Below are 17,500 nucleotides of genomic sequence, written 5' to 3'. Positions count from 1 at the left end.
GATGTGCAACAATCGAGATTCGCAATAACCATGATGCGCAACAACCGTGATGCGCAATAATCGAGATTCGCAACAACAGTGATGCGCAACCGTGATATGCAACAATCATGATGCGCAACAATCATGATGCGCAACAACCGTGATACGCAGCAATCGAGATTCGCAACAATCGTGATGCGCAACAACGGTGATAGGCAACAATCGTGATGCGCAACAACCGTGATGCGCAACAATCATGATGCGCAACAATCATGATGCGCAATAACCGTGATACGCAACAATCGTGATGCGCAACAACCGTGATACGCAACAATCATGATGCGTAACAACCGTGATACGCAACAATCATGATGCGCAACTATCATGATGCGCAACAACTGTGATACACAACAACCATGATGTACAATAACCGTGATGCGCAACAACCGTGATAGGCAACAATCATAATGCGCAACAATCATGATGCGCAACAACCGTGATACGCAACAATCGTGATGTGCAACAACTGTGATATGCAACAATCATAATGCGCAACAACCGTGATACGCAACAATCATGATGCGCAACTATCATGATACGCAACAACTGTGATACGCAACAACCGTGATGCACAATAACCGTGATGCACAACAACCGTGATGCATAACAACCCTGATACACAATAACCGTGATGCGCAACAACCGTGATGCGCAACAACTGTGATACACAACAACCGTGATACACAATAAAAGTGATGTGCAACAGCCGTGATGCGCAACAACCGTGGTGCGCAACAACCGTGATGCGCAACAACCGTGATGCGCAATACTGCATAGGCGTCGCCTGGTTTACAATACAAATTCAAATTACCTCCTCCTCCTCCTCCTCTTTCCCTCACCATCATCCACCTATTCTATTTCTCTATGCAAAGCCGGAACACAAAAGCAAGGCTTCATAATTAACTTTATTTTATTTATCGTGGAAAATAATAAGGACCTTAATTACATCGCTACGTCATACTTGAGGCAACAATAGCGCGTTGACGAGATGTGATGAGCTGCCGGCAGGGTATCGCACTGGGAGACGGCCCCAGGTGAAACACACAGCAACGGCGCTCTGTTCAAGTCTGATCGTTGCTCTCTTTCTCTCTCTCTCTCTCTCTCTGTCTCTCTTTCTTTTTTCTTTCTCATCTTCCTTCCTGCGCTGCGTCTCTCTCTCTCTCTCTCTCTCTCTCTCTCTCTCTCTCTCTCTCTCTCTCTCTCTCTCTCGTCTCCCCTTTTTTAATTTTTTCATCCTCTTACCTACGCTGTGGCTCTTCCCTCTACCTCCCCCCTCCCCCCCTCTCTCTCCTGGCTCAATTTTTTCCTATTTATCTTTATTTCCATTCATCTCTCTTTGTAGCTGTAATGGAGTGCGGGATTCGAACCCACAACTAAGCGAATGCGAGACCACCAGCGCAACTCTGTTCCTTTCTCTATCAGCTGACTCAGTCCAGTATTTCGCCACGCTAAGTCAGTCGCCGCCCCCCCCCTTCCCGTTTTCTACCTTCTTATCCAAATTACAGACTCCATTACAGCGACAAACGATCGCTCGTTTCCTTCCTTTCTGTAGCCTGCGGAAGCTAAACGACCAATTTGTTTCTCAGGCTTGCAAACGTCACGGCACCGTCGGAGGAGCACCTTCCTACTTCGCAACAAGTCGAAGTCAAAGGAACCTTCTTCAAGAACCTCAACAAGTAAAGGTGGTGAGGAGCCTACGCCAGGAGGCGCTGAGTAGCCACGGCCGAAGCCGTCATTTTTGCCTCATGCACTTGAACTGTTGGGACAGGTAATAAACAGTGACTGTTGAGAACCGGAGTGCGGGATTCGAACCCACAACTAAGCGAATGCGAGACCACCAGCGCAATACAGAGGTAAACACGGCTTAATACTAAAGATGCCATGAAAGAGAACGTATATAATCTCCACGTGATGTAAAAACGTTTAAACGAAACGTTCCTTCCTTGACTCCAATCTACATTGACGAGTTTCTAATTTCTTCCACACATGAGGGGGTAGCCTATTGAAGGTACGTGCAGACGCACACTCAGCTCGTTGGAACGACAGAGTCCCTGTATGAAAAACAACGACAACTAATCTGCATATATCTTTCCTGCAGCTTGTTGATGACGTGTAACAACGCTATTCAAGTGACTTTAAACATGAGCGAATGCTTATAGGGCAGCATAAGTCATGCTACAAGTACCCTACCATGATCCTTCATCAAGATAATAATGTACAGTAATACCGAGGATCTGTATACACAGTCGTGAGCATAAAGTTTAATCCATTCTTTGAGTCTAATATATGAAATGATGAATGTTGTTTTAGAATATTTTGTACATCTTAGAGAATCCAAGTTGCACATTTAATGAATTTACGTGTGAAAGGATTTTCATTACTGTAGGTAAATCACATGGTTACGTTTAGGTATAACTAGACTCACTAGATTTTGTGGTTTATGTTACCTCATTTCGTATTCAAGAGTGGTTACCGGTACTTTTTTCTACTTTGATAGCGGGTTTGTTAAACCCGTTTCCACAAACACCTTTAGTACCGGGTGATCCTCTTCATGGGTTGCCGCCAGGCTATTTCATTCACCCGTGTGAGTGTCACCCTTCAGGAGTAAAGGAATCGAAGGCTAATGCCCTGTGATTCCACACACATCAACATGGGGGTTCCCCCCCCCCTTTTTTTTTGAGAGAGAGAGAGAGTGGTGTTTGAGGGGGATGGTAATTAGGGGTTGGGGTGGTTCCAAGGGGGCAAAATCAAGGTCATTTATTCACCCCCCCAAGGAAGGGTGCGCCCATGGTCCTTACCCCCCCCTCCTCCCCTCCCCACCGCCCCTCTCAAGGTGACGAGTCGAGAGAACGAGCTCACAAATGGACTACAAACCTGTTTCGTGGTCACGTGATATGGACCAAAACAAGAGAGCATTGACCCGACACAGACGCGAACCATTCGCTTGGTAGTGAGTTCGAATCCCGCACTCCTCTCTGATTTCCAGCACTGACTATCACCTGCACCAACAGTCCCAGTACATAATAGGGCAAATATTACACTTTCGGCCGCAGCTACTCAACGCCTCCTGGCGTGGGCTATCATTGGTTAGGTTAGACATGCGAAATTAGTTAACCCCATAGATGAAAGGTTAATAACTATTGCGTGCACGGAGCAGGTTATCAAGTAATCTCCAAGTGTTTCCTGGTTTAAATATACACGAGAAACACACACACACACACACACACATGTGTGTATATATATATATATATATATATATATATATCGTGTGTGTGTGTGTGTGTGTGTGTGTGTGTGTGCGTGTGTGTGTGCATACACACGTATATGCACACTTATGTACACACAGATTTAATTTTTGTCCTGATAACACCGTGTATCCTTGAAAGTGAGGACGCGTGCACACATACACGCACATACACGCACACACATACACACATGAATAATTCAACCAGGTGACCTACATCGTAAGGCAAAACCAATAAGTGTAACACATGTGGCTAATCTTACCAAAGAAAATTCATGAAAAGGACGCAATTATGATAAATGTATACAAGTGTGCATTATGCGCGCGTGTGTGTTTCCGCTTGCGAACATAGAACCCATATTCTCTATCGTTCTCTCGCTCCCTCTCTCTATCTCTCTCTCTCACACACACGCACGCACGCACACACACTCACACAAACACGTACATATACATATACATTCACATAATCACAAACATAATTAATTTAGGCAAAAACATGAGGATTAATTCAAACATGTGCATATCTCGTTACGGAAAACACTTGCTAGCTGTGTAATCATGATGAATATATACACACATGTGAGCACATATGTACAAGATGCACTAAACTTAGCAATGTGTGTGTGTATGTATGTGTGTGTGTAACCGAGAACCGTCGACAGTCGAGCTGTGTTCTCCGAAGACGAATAAATCAGACGGGGAAAAGTAAATAAGTAAATATAGATATATGTATATAAGTATATATATATTATATGTATATATGTATACACACACACACATATATATAAATATATATATATATGTGTGTGTGTGTGTGTGTGTGTGTGTGTGTGTGTGTGTGTGTGTGTGTGTGTAAACAAACAAATGTATAAAAATGGAATTAAAAAAATCAAGTACCACCCTGTCCGGAAAGGTTCATTTGAGTCATTATAACCATTCTGGCTCCCGGCCATTTTTTTATGGCCATCTTCCTAGTATGGGTCCACTTTTTTGTGGCCATCTTCCCACTCTGGATCCACTTTTTTGTGGCCATGTACAGACTTCCTATCATCTTAGTGTTCTCGTACATCGCCCAATGAGTCTCCTAAACGGTGATCGATAATCTGTATTAGTGGACACTAGCATCCACTAAGTGTAGTGTCCATTATTTCAACCTATTTGCTAAGGGGTCGTTAGTGATAATAAAATTGTTTGTTTAAAATAAGAATAAGATAAATCAATATATAACAACAGAGGGCGGTTTAATACAATTCTATTTAGTCGTGTGTGTGTGTGTGTGTGTGTGTGTGTGTGTGTGTGTGTGTGTGTGTGTGTATGTGTGTGCGTACAAGGTCACAACATTATCTATAGATCAATCTATATACTATCTTTGACCCCTCATCACAAGGCTAATAGCTGTCGATCACGAGTCAGGCACGTTATCCAAGGCCACGGTGAGAGACGTGCATACGCGCATGCCTAAGGGGTTATCACACTGGGCAATTTTTCATCCGACATCCTGCCTCCAACCTCCATTTAAATAACTAGAATATGTCTTAGCTTACAGAAATCTAGACTTGTCTAAGAACATTTGAACACTATGTCTAACATTTGTAAAGGTTTACAACCTCTTAGTTCATCATTGAGCATTGCTATATATGACGGAATGACAATTTGATGTTTGGAGATTTGAAAAATGAAATATTAAAACCGAAGTCATTTTCACTCAAACGAACACTGAACTGTCGGTGCTGGCGAAGCCCGTGCAAGCCCAGTGTGATTACCTTTTTAGTGCACAAACACATATAATTGAACTGAGCCATCCGAAAGCAAACCGCGAAATATTCGATTCAGATAAAATGGCCAACGACGGAAGAGATTGAAAACAGCTCCAGATCGAATAAAAATAATCTTGAGAAAAAGGAACAAAGTTGGATTGTTATTGATTTTTATTATGACTCATTGTTCACCAAAGCTAACCTAACCTTGCCTAACTTTACCTGATCAAGTTATTTGACCATAGTTTTCAAAAAAGATGATGTATCTTTTATTAGAACGAGGGTCTGTAGTATGAAACCAAAATGAATGATGCACTGAAAAAACGAAAATAAATGAAAAAAGTAAGCTGCAAAGGAAGAGAGTAAAATTCCAAGAGAATAAGCAGTGTGCTGCAATGTCTGTAAATCAATTAGGATATTTACTTGTTTCGTTTCTTAGTTATGTATTTGTTATATATATATATATATATATATATATATATATATATATATATATATATATATATATATAAATTTTCCCATCCTGGTTTACTTAGAGCTTGTGGAGGCAGAGACATGGAGTGTGTGCTAAAGTTGATATTTCTCAGCAAGTGGTCATAACAGAAGGTAGCGGAGGTTAGGCCACTGTAATGAGAGGAAGAGGAAGAAGAAGAGATGATTAAGAAGAGAATGAAGAAGAAGAGCAAGACGAGGAAGAGGAGCAGAAGAAGATGAGGTAGAAGAGGAAGAAGAAGACGAAGAGGAGGAGAAGAGGAAGAAGAATAAAAAGAGGAAGAAGAGGAAGAAGACAAAGAAGGGAAGAGGAAGAAGAAAAAGGGGAAGAAGAAGAAGAAGACGAAGAGGAGGAGGAAAAGAAGATAAAGAAGAGGAAGAAGAAGAAAAAAAAATACAGAAAAAAGGTTTGGTGGGAGGGCTGGAAAGATAATCATCAGGTGCGAATTTTGACACCTTCCCCCTTGGTCAGCACCTTCCTCCTCTTCGTCAAAGACCATCAGACGATTTCTTTCTTCAGTTGAGGGGAGACAGGGAGGCTAGCAGACTTCGGACTTTTCTTGGAGGGATGGGGGATGTGTGACACTACTTTCTCCCAAATCTTGACAAATTTGTTAAACGTTATCCAAAACAAAATCTGCAAAGGATTTCGTCGCTTGCAAAGATGATCGGATTATAGATTGCAGGGGAAGTGTTGCAAGACCAAAGGTTAACCTTTGTGTGTGTGTGTGTGTGTGTGTGTGTGTGTGTGTGTGTGTGTGTGTGTGTGTGTGTGTGTGTGTGTGTGCGTGTGTGTACATATTCATACATACATATTAATAAACACACGCAAAACAAGTTAATTGATTGACAATTTCATCAAGGTCTGAATCGGTACGCCGAAGGAAAAGTTCACAACTTATCTGGTCGGGCGCTTTTTGATCAGGTGGCAGACTTTGATGATTTGTTTTTTATGAAAGACGCCGCTCAGGTAGAGGACATCATATACATCATTCTGAATATGCCATACAGTAAAATGGTGAGGACCCTACACCAGGAGGCGCTGAGTAGCTCCGGCCGAAGCCGGCACCTTTCCCCTTTCTTGGACTGTTGGGGCAAGTAATACTAACTCCTGGGAATCGGAGAGTAGTGCGGGATTCGAACCCACAACTAAGTGAATACGAGACGAGCATGCTTCCGATTACGCTATCAGTGCACATATTATGTTATACAGCGGGGTTTGAATCGCAATAGAAATGGGTGTTGTTGTTCGTGGACTTGATTGAGGCGTTTGTCACCATACAGAGGAAACGAGTGTTAGGATGCTATCATGTTGAGAGGCGTTCGTTCCTACATTCTAATAATCAACAAATACAACTCCGACCTTTATCTAATTTACCCATTTATTATCTATTCATCTCATTCATTTTCATTATTCATTATTTATACTTATCAATTTTCATAGTTCGAAGAGCGAAAAATAAATCATAACTAAATAAAATGCCCGGATCTGACTCAAACTTAACCTAATGACCTCTACTTGCCTTAGAGGTCCCAGCACACAGGGCAAAGGTGAAGACCTCGGTAGCAGCTCAGCGCCCCCTGGCGTGAACTCCTCATCCATATAGAGCAGTGGACCTTAACCTTTTTTGGCTGCGACCCAAAATCCTGTCCAGATCGACCATGGCGACCATTACCTTCATAAACATTTTTTATTTAAGAAGATATAATGTAGTGGCACATTTGTAAAATGAGACTTATCAACCCACCTTCGCCCCGACCTCATCAAGGACATATAACCTGAGTTCCCCTTTTCCGTGTCCCCTAAATGTACCCTCTTAGCTCTATTTACTCGCGCACTCCACACTACATATCAATCTGCTGACGAGGACCACAGATAGTGGTCGAAATATACAGATCTTCTGTCTTTATCTTATTCTCCTACAGTGGGTGAATAAGTCTCATTTTTGTTTAAATTATAAAAACGTGTGACAGAAGCAACGTTTTGTTTAACCTTAAAAAACAATGCCTTAGGAATTCTACAATCAGGATTAACACTTAGATCATATTTTGAATACGAATAGTGGGAAAATAATAAGTTCACAAATCCCTGGTGACCCATTCAAATGGCTTGGTGACCCAGCTTTAGGTCTCGACCCAAGGGTTAAGAACCCCTGATATAGAGAATAGCTTCGAGGAACAGGAAACCGCTAGAGATGGAGGTAACTGTACAGTATATACTTCGCTGTCCTAATATGCACTTAACTACACACTGTATGTATTGACTTGGGTTCGAGTGTAGGTGTTCGTCATATTTACGGTCATTAACCTGTCAGTTCACGAATACCCAACTTCTCCACTACCGAGAGTGGTCCCCCGGAGATGAATAAAATCATCTAACGACAGGAAGGATATAAAAAGAAAAGTACCACCCGTCACGGAAGGTGCTTGTCGAAATATTCTTTTAGTTACTAAGAGGTGAGGCACGGGGTGAATTAAATCGCCTGGCGACGGTCAGAATCAAAGGGAAATGGCGTCTCGGAACGTAGAGGGTTAAGCCAGAAGTGGAAATGAGAGAGTGAGCCAGATTAGCGACCCAGACTGTGGCCTCCTGTGGCCTGCTGTGGCCTGCTGTGGGGCCATCATGAGATCTCTTCGGCACACTTGTGGTTTGCTGTGGTTCGGTGTGGCTTCTTGTGCCTTACTGTGTGTGTATGTATGTGTGTGCGGGGGTGGGGAGGTCCACAGCAGTCTACCCTCACTATGAGACAATTTTGTAGCTTGCTGTGAGTCGTTGTGGAACCCTGTTCCTTGCGGTTTGTTGTTGCTTCTCTTCAACATGGTCTTCCTCAATGCGTCTTGCTGTGTTTCACAGCACCTTGCTCATAATCACTATAATTTCCTCCAGCTACTCCTCGCTGAGGGTACTGGGTTCCACAGCACGTGTGGAGGGACAAACGCTGTGGCCACAGAGCAGGGACGGGCCAAAGCGTTGAGGGTCTTCCAATGGACGGAATCGATTGGTGGCCTTCGCGAGGGTCTTCCATGGACACAATTGAGTGCCTCCAATGTTGACCGGACGCGTTGCCATAGTTACCGTTCCGGGTGCTTCTACCAATCAGAAGTTTTTTAATTAACTGAGATAGGGTGTACATGTGTGTGTGTGTGTGCGTGTGCATATATATATATATATATATATATATATATATATATATATATATATATATATATATATATATATATATATACGTACAAGTCGTAAAATGTGTGTGTGATTCACCATGGTCTTGGGTCACGTGTTGGACTCGTGATCGACAGCTATTAACCTCCCGGATGAGAGCTTAAAGCTCGTATGACCGATCTATGGGTAATACTGTGACCTTACACGCACAGACACACCCAACTCCCCGCCCACGAGAGTTGGAGTAACACCCCGCAGCGCAGCGATACTGAAATTGTTTCAGCCCTGGGCGGGATTCGAACCCGGACCGCCGTAGTGGCAGGCGAGAACTCTAACCACAGCACCACAAGTTGTGTGTGTGTGTGTGTGTGTGTGTGTGTGTGTGTATGTGTGTGTGTGTGTAATACATTCAACATAACGCCAGACAGCTTATACAGCATAGTGACCTTAAAACGTAAAGCCTGAATCATTCCGCCGTGTTTTACGAGTGTCTGCTTTAACTTTAACTGCTACAAGCTGCATAAGACCTGCGTGGTGTGTCGGGACGGGAATGAGGTGTGTGTTCGGCCACCCCTCTTAAGGGAAGGAAAATGCCTCTTGGTATGTATATAAACCTTTTGGCGATTTTATTCAGCTAAAGGAAACTATCTTCACAGGTAAAGAAGTAGAGGCGCCACGAACGGCCGTGGCTGGCGTTGGCTTCGAATCCGATTCAGATGTGAAGACGGAGTACCGGTGATTAGGGACTGTGTGTAAGACTCACGCAGGGAAAATCACCGGTGATGGTTAATCATAGACAGACGAGGGCGTCGATAGTTAGTGGGCGGTGCGCGTCGGGGAGGGACTCAGAAGCGACTAGAGGTGTGAAGTGAAGACTGGAGCGCGCCGCCGCCTCGAGTCCTGAGGATGTTGTCCAGGCAGCACCGCAACCCACACGAGGCGAGAGAGACTCTCAGGGTGATCGATTTGTCACTTGGCTGCTATAATTTTCGTTTCTTTTTTTCACCTGCACGTGCAGTCTGTGTACAACCACACACGTTATACAACACACAATGATGATTATTGATACCCTGCCCGAAAAAAAAGAAGCGCACGCAAGTGCAAGAGGCAATTTTATGTAAAAATGTGAGCACACACAAACACATAGACACACACACACACACACACACACATATATATATATATATATATATATATTTATATATATATACATATATATATATTTATATATATATACATATATATAATGTGCGCGCGCGCGTGTGTGTGTGAGTGTGTGTGTGTGTGTGTGCGCGCGCGTGTGTGTATGTGTGTGTGCGTGTATGTGTATGTGCGTGTGTGTGTGTGTGTTCAGTTACCTCATGCAGATTTTAACAAGCGTCTGATAGCGTGAATATGTATCTAAGGCTGCTTGTGTGTGTCGTTGTCTATATGCTAATGTGTGTGTGTGTGTGTGTGTGTGTGTGTGTGTGTGTGTGTGTGTGTGTGTGTGTGTGTGTGTGTGTGTGTGTGTGTGTGTGTGCGTGAGTGTTTTCCATAGATCATATACCATGTGAACACTAGCAATTACCTTCCTGAATGAGAGTTCAGAGTTCATATATAGATTGATATATAGGCAGTGTTACGGCCTTACACATATGCTCACTTCCTTGCTTAAGGACGATAGTACTTGTTTGTAGTTCTAATAAAGCTTTTACGCATTACTGTTACACAATAGAATTTTGAACCCTTAGACTGGCGATGCTCTTGACTATTTCTGGATGCACACCCAACCTCACCTAGGGCAACTGAAGCGTTGTTACTCTACTGTACCTACGTAGTCTAAGCACAGCTGCCAGTTAGCGCAATGCGCTTGATGATATATTTGATGTTTATATCATATTCTCACGCTACCTTTAGCCCTTCATTCATCTCCGTTGCACCCCTCCAGAAGAGAATGAAGCGATCACGCTATGGAAGAAAAAAAATCTTCCTCACCTGATTGGCATTTATAATTAAGATACGCTGGTAATATTTTGTACAAACGCATATGAACTACAGTACTCTTTATACTGCCATCAACTGTACTTATGGAGTATATCTGCACAGCAGAATTCTAAAGTTCTCCAACAACCTAGTTTCCTTAGCTATAGAGTATCTTGGTGAGGAGCCTACGCCAGGAGACGCTGAGTAGCTGCGGCCGAAGCCGTCACCTTTTCCCTATGCGCTTTAGGGACTGTTGGGGCGGGTAGCACTCACTGCTGGGAATCAGAGAGAAGTGCGGGATTCGAATCCGTAACTGTAACGCTTCAGATCACGCAATCAGCGTATAGATAGAACATCTAAGCCATTGGAAATAGTCCTGATGATTAATATATATATAAAAAAAAAAGGGACACATAACAGCGCCTTCTGAGAGCGTCGGGTCATCTCCCATGCACACAGTCATGCAGTGCCGGCTCGCATGCACACAGACATGCAATGGGATTAAGTCTGCATCGTCACTGCCTCCCTCACAAAGCGGGAATCCCGTTATCCGTTCTGTATCTTCTCGGAGCAAGATGCTGCTGAGGCTGGCCATGCGTCGTCCAGATGACGTCATCACGGATTCTGATGGAAAGGGTGCTCCAAAAGCTACCCTACCATACGTATAAAAGAAATTTACCACTTTATTCATCTACTTTTCTTTTTTTGCACATTTAAGTTTGTTTTGTGTTTTTGCTCTATACGATTGGCTGAATCACCCGCCAGAAAAAACAAAAACAAAAAAAAAACAGGGACATGTCAATAAAAAAAAGTGGGACATCAGGACATGTCACAAAAAAAAAAAAAAAAAAAAAAAAAAAAAAGACCAAACCCGGAGACCCCTGTATCTAGCTTCATTTGGCCTTTCACTCGCCACCCGCTTTATCAATCCCCCGATAAGACGATTCGCATCCTGATGTATGGGTGTGTTCACTGATCCACAACAAAACACGTCCCACCAACACGGCTCCCCTTGCAGAAGAAAGGCTAATGTTCCTTCGTGTGTTAATGTGATGATAACACCGTGATACAGAATATCACCACAGACCTGTTACACAACTACCTCCTCGAAAAGATGCAAGTGAATAAAATCGTCTGGCGGCAGTTGGGTCACCAGAATTAATAAACATACACAAGAGGTTAACCCCTCCATTGCTAATAAAGATTTATGGACCATGTTCACACTAGCGGTTTGAACCGCGCGGAAACCGCGGCGGTTCCGCATAGTCAAGGAAAAACTGCGCGGTTGCGTGTGAAAGTCTCCATTGACTTGTACTGTCATTGAACCGCCGCGGTTCAAATCGCGGCGGTTGAAACCGCTCATGTGAACAGGCCCATAACAATATTTTCTCAGCCAAGGGACGTCGGACCCTGGCCTGAGGGGACCGTCCATCGATCGAGACCCACGTCAGGCCAGGAGGTGACCTCTATGCTGAATAAAAGCGTCTGTCAGTGCAGGCGAGCCTAAAAAATTAATAACATATACTCTCTCTCTCTCTCTTTCTCTCTCTCTCATGTATAAAAGCGTTTGTTAGTATAGGAGAGCCTAAAGACACTAATAACACTCTCTCTTTCTCTTTCTCTCTCTGTCTCTCTTTTTACTCAAATGAAGGCATGACCTCTGGTCGCAACACATCCCACTATATAAATACAATCGTTGCACGCTAGCCAGAACAAAATATCTTATGTATGTCACTGTGACAATAGGAAATGTGTGGCCATCATGACGATCTTACAACCCCGTAGTAATGACGTCATATGGAGGATATATTTTTTTCTTATTTCAGATGATTTCATTCAGGTGAAAAGCGGATGTGGGGGCTTACAAACGAGGTCTTGATAAACTCCGACCCGATTTAGTGTCCTATTTGTGTCCCTCAATCAAATAAATTTGTCTAAAATTAGGAAGAACAAATTTTGAAAAAAGGGTCACAGCAGGGAGGGTGTTTAGCCTGAGAATTCTTAATATTCTCTCTCTCTCTCTCCAACAAAAAAAAAAGAAAAAAGAAAAAAAAAACTCTAGAATCACGCAACATTTCTTTATTACTGGAGAATATACTCAACTAAAATAAATAAACAAATAAACAAAGAAAACAAAAATGGATGAATAAACAAATTAATAAATAAATATTTAGATGAACTTTGAACTTCTACAATCCCATCGTTTCTACTATACCTCTCACTACTTCTACATCTCTCTCTCTCTCTCCTTTTTAGCGTCAATACGTATCAGACCACTGCTACAATAAGCACGGACCTGACCCTCCACAGTTGCAGTAAAAGAACCAGCTGACGCCTCGAGTACCCGACGTTATACCCGAAGTACCTCGTAACCGCGCAGCACCTGACCCGACAGCTGCACGGAGGCCAGTGCAGCTGAGGGGCAGCTCCGTAAAAGCTGGAGCCGTCAGTTTTGCCCAGGCTTATCTCTCGTATCACAGGACGACCAAGAGAAGTCCCATTAGCATCGGTGCCAAAGGCATCACAGACCCTCTCGCCCGAAGAACGGGTCTCTGGAGTCTCTGACAGGTGTTATCGTGGTAACACGGTGAGCACAAGGTGGTGCTGGCTTACAGCTGGTTCGAGAACAGGGTCGTCCTTGTTGACGTCGTCCTCGTTGACGTCATCGTCGTCGTTATCTTCGGTTTTTTTTTTCTTTTCTTCGCCGTCTCTCCCACGTGGTTCAGATGGTACGGGTACGTCTTCAGGATCTTTCATTCCTCAAAAGTTCCCCCATTGCTCTGCTCTCCCATTCCCTTCGGGATGCGACACACACACACACACGCACACACACACACACACACACACACACACACACACACACACATATACACGGAGAGAGAGAGAGATAGAGATAGAGAGGGATAAAGAAAGAGAGGGGGTAAAGAGAGAAAGGGAGAGAGCGAAACGAAGAGAGGTAGAGAGAGGTAGAGAGAGGTGGAGAGAGAGAGAGAGAGAGAGAGAAAGAGAGAGAGAGAAAGAGAGAGAGAGAGAGAGAGAGAAAAGGAGCTGCAGCAAAGACCGTGGTCCCAGCAGCTGCATCGGCCTTGGTTCAGCTGTTCAGGTTGACAGAGGGCAGTGGGCAGCAGCAGCAGCAGCAGCAGCAGCAGCAGCAGTAGCAGCAGCACCAGCAGCAGCGGTGGTGGTGCAGCGGTCCGCGGTGCACAATTGGCTAATGCAATTGCAGCTTTGGGCACTTGACTGCCAAGAGTAACCACATTACTCTCCACGCTGTCCTGCTGCTCGAACGGGGTCACTTTTTGTACCCTCTCCCCCTTTGTCTTACTAGAGTCTCAGTGTGACTATTTTTCTCCCAATTAAGATGACTATTACTATTCCTTCCAACTTGTTGACTATTATCATTAAGTAGCACACTTCACTACATCTGTAGATGATTTTTTTTTTTACTATTTTCGAGTTCTTCCTTCACGATAACTATTCCCTCTAGCATTATGACTATTATCTACTAGTATTATATTATCACTATTATATCATATAATCATATTATATTACATTATATTGTATTACTATGTTATCATATATTATTCCTTCTTCACAGTGACTATTACTTCCAATCAAAACATATTACTTTACAATCTTATTCTAGGAAAGTGAAGAATATGTTATTCTAAGCACCTATGACCCCTACTTGACTATTTATATTCCCACTATTACGGTGGCTATATTAATTTTTTTCCATTACGGATGTACATTTAACTCATTTATCTCATTCTAGCTATGAAAGCAATATTTCACAAGAGATAAAAATCTACAACAGATATCTCTACGTTCAGGTGATTAAAAGTCTTAAAGAGCTTCTTGTTCGAAGGGACTTCACCTGTCTACCTCCATTTTTTTTTTTTTTTTTTTCCAAGGACTGCGCAGTCTCGCCCCGTCCTAGATTCATTGTACCGTCATTCATTCGCTGTCGAGTTTTTTTTTTTTTTTCTCCGTCGTCGTTATCGTTGCTCCTTTGTTCACAGTCTACCATCCCCCTCCATCGCTCTCCTCACCCCGTTTTCTCTTGTTTCATCGACCCGTTTTCTCTCTAATTTTCCACTTAACCCTTTCGATACCTGAAGAGCCACAAGCAGCTGAATTAAACCACTTGGTGATACCCACAATTATATTTAAATTTAATTGAAATAAATAAATAATAGAAAAAAATAATTAATTTCGTAAAGAATTAACCGAAATGAGTTTTGCTTCTTAGATAAATGAAAAAAATCTCCTGACTTTAACCAATACATGTTAATTCACTTATGCCCTATGTCTAGCCCAAAGGATCTCGTTATGACCAACTACAGGGGATTTCATTAACCAGACCCGGAATCCTGGGTTAAGTATCCCTTGATGCGGACAGGTTTAAATGTATTTTCACAGTATTCGCCCTCTCATTTTTTAATATGACTTATCTATTTAATTTTTTACTTGTTTATTTATCTATTCACACACACACACACACACACACACACACACACACACACATATATATATATATATATATATATATATATATATATATATATATATGTGTGTGTGTGTGTGTACAATACTGAATGGGTCCCAGTGAACAGATTTACAACATTTGTCACGTGCTAGCGTAGGTTCGAGTCCTTGGCTGTACCACGTTTCAATTTCTCCACGTACGCCATCTCGAGTTTCTCGATGTTGATGGCTTAGAATTAAAGTGAATTGTGGTTGATACATACATACATGCATACATATATATATATATATATATATATATATATATATCTATATATATATATATATATATATATATATCTATATATTAGTTGTTCAAATTTCTCGGTACCCTCCCTTTAGACAAAACATTTCACTGTGTAAGAATAACACTGGACCGAAGCTCATTTCAGCCCTCCCCCTCCAACATCACTCTCGACGTTGCTCATTCCGAATTCAGCGACTGACTCGCGCCTCGCTGGAGTCATAAAGTGGAGACCTGCTGAGGAGGACCTGCGGCCGTCCGCCGCCGCCGCCGCAACCGCCTGTATCGCGAGGCAGCGGCTGCGACTCCTGGTTGACTCACCAGTGACCTTTGAGTTAGGCGAATGACCTCGGCTGACCTTCTTCGAAGGAAAAATATGATTCTTTAGTTTTCGAAACAACATGTTGCTGTATGGTTCTTTATTTCTCTCATATACAAACATACATGCATGTATGTGCGCGCGCGCGCACACACAAATTTATATATATATATATATATATATACACATATATATACATATATATATATGTATATATATATATATATATGTATATATATATATATGTATATATATATAAGTAGGAGTGTTTTGCCATGGGAGCCCACTGCATAACTGCCGCTCTATCCCCTGAAGGGAAGATACAGTCTACTGCACCTCAGAACGTTAGCTTCATCCTACTTGGTAAGGAAGTTTGTACGGATGTTGTGGAGTGTTGGGCCCATCCAAACGGATGAAGATGTCAACAAAGTCTGAAAATTAGACAATCCCCTCAACCACTGAGATTAGACGTTAGCACTGACATGAAACACTGGTATACAGCACCTCTAGTATGCGACACTCGACCACTGACGTCCGTCGTTTGATGAGAGGGGTTGGGGATGCCAGGAAAGTGAAACTTGAACAGCTGCCTGGAACTTCCCCGGGATTGAACCCGGGATTCCCACGTTAGCGGCAGGAACGCTATCCACTGCTCCATGCGTGGTTAGAGAGACAGAGGGACCCGCGGTCAAAACTTTGTAATAGTCGCACTAGATTGTTTGAGATATATATATATATATATATATATATATATATATATATATTACATATATATATATATGTATATATATATATATGCATATATATGTGTGTATGTGTGTGTGTGTGTGTATACATGCACATGTATAAAAATACGAATGTACAAGTACAAATTCATATTCACATATGGTTATATTTATATGATTACTTAACCATCCAATAAGATCCAAGATCTCAGCTTGGCATTCTCATAACTTACAGTACACGAGAACACAGACTACATAGACACAATAAAGTAGACTTGATCTGAATCCTTTCAAACAACACTCTTGAACTAAAAAAATAATAATAAATAAATAAATAAATAAATAAATAAATCACCCGCGGTACAACTCCGGTCATTCAACACCATCAACATATACGTCCCTCCCGAACTCTCACCATCCATTCCGGTACTTTACTCTCCCCGGATATACATGCTAGGCGCGCTCCGGGAGTCCGTTCTGTAGGGTGGTGTGGGGACAGGGAATAGGGGAAGGGGGAGGGGGAACAGGAATGGGGGGAGCGGGAGGGGTTCACTGATAAATAAGCGGACTGATACATACGCACACACATACAGATATCACGGCGATACAACGCTGGTTCTACGAAACTCGACCCGCTGTATGTTCTCAAATAACATACATTATACATACATACACACACACCACACCACAGAAGCGTCTGTGAACCACAATCCATTACATCAAATCCAACACGACTTTAACCAGTCACAAAACCGCCAATAGAACACACACACCATAAGCGCCACAATTATTGTGCGGAAACTTATATTTGTATCTAAACTAACTTTCACCAATGACAGCATAAACAACCGGACAAACTTCACGGCATACAGGCACGACCAATTCGCCTCATTCAACATTCACCCCATGTATAACATCAACACAACAATCCAGGCACTAAAGGCTATAAACCACAAGACAATATGTTCTCACGGGCAACGTAAAACGCTAAAGTTCGGGTTATACACGAAAAACAACCCATCTCACAT

This window comes from Oratosquilla oratoria, chromosome 41, assembly GCF_046742065.1.
Source record: "Oratosquilla oratoria isolate Oo_2021 chromosome 41, ASM4674206v1, whole genome shotgun sequence".
Classification (NCBI taxonomy): Eukaryota; Metazoa; Arthropoda; class Malacostraca; order Stomatopoda; family Squillidae; genus Oratosquilla; species Oratosquilla oratoria.
The sequence above is the reverse complement of the archived record's forward strand: the minus strand, read 5'-3'. Positions refer to the sequence as shown.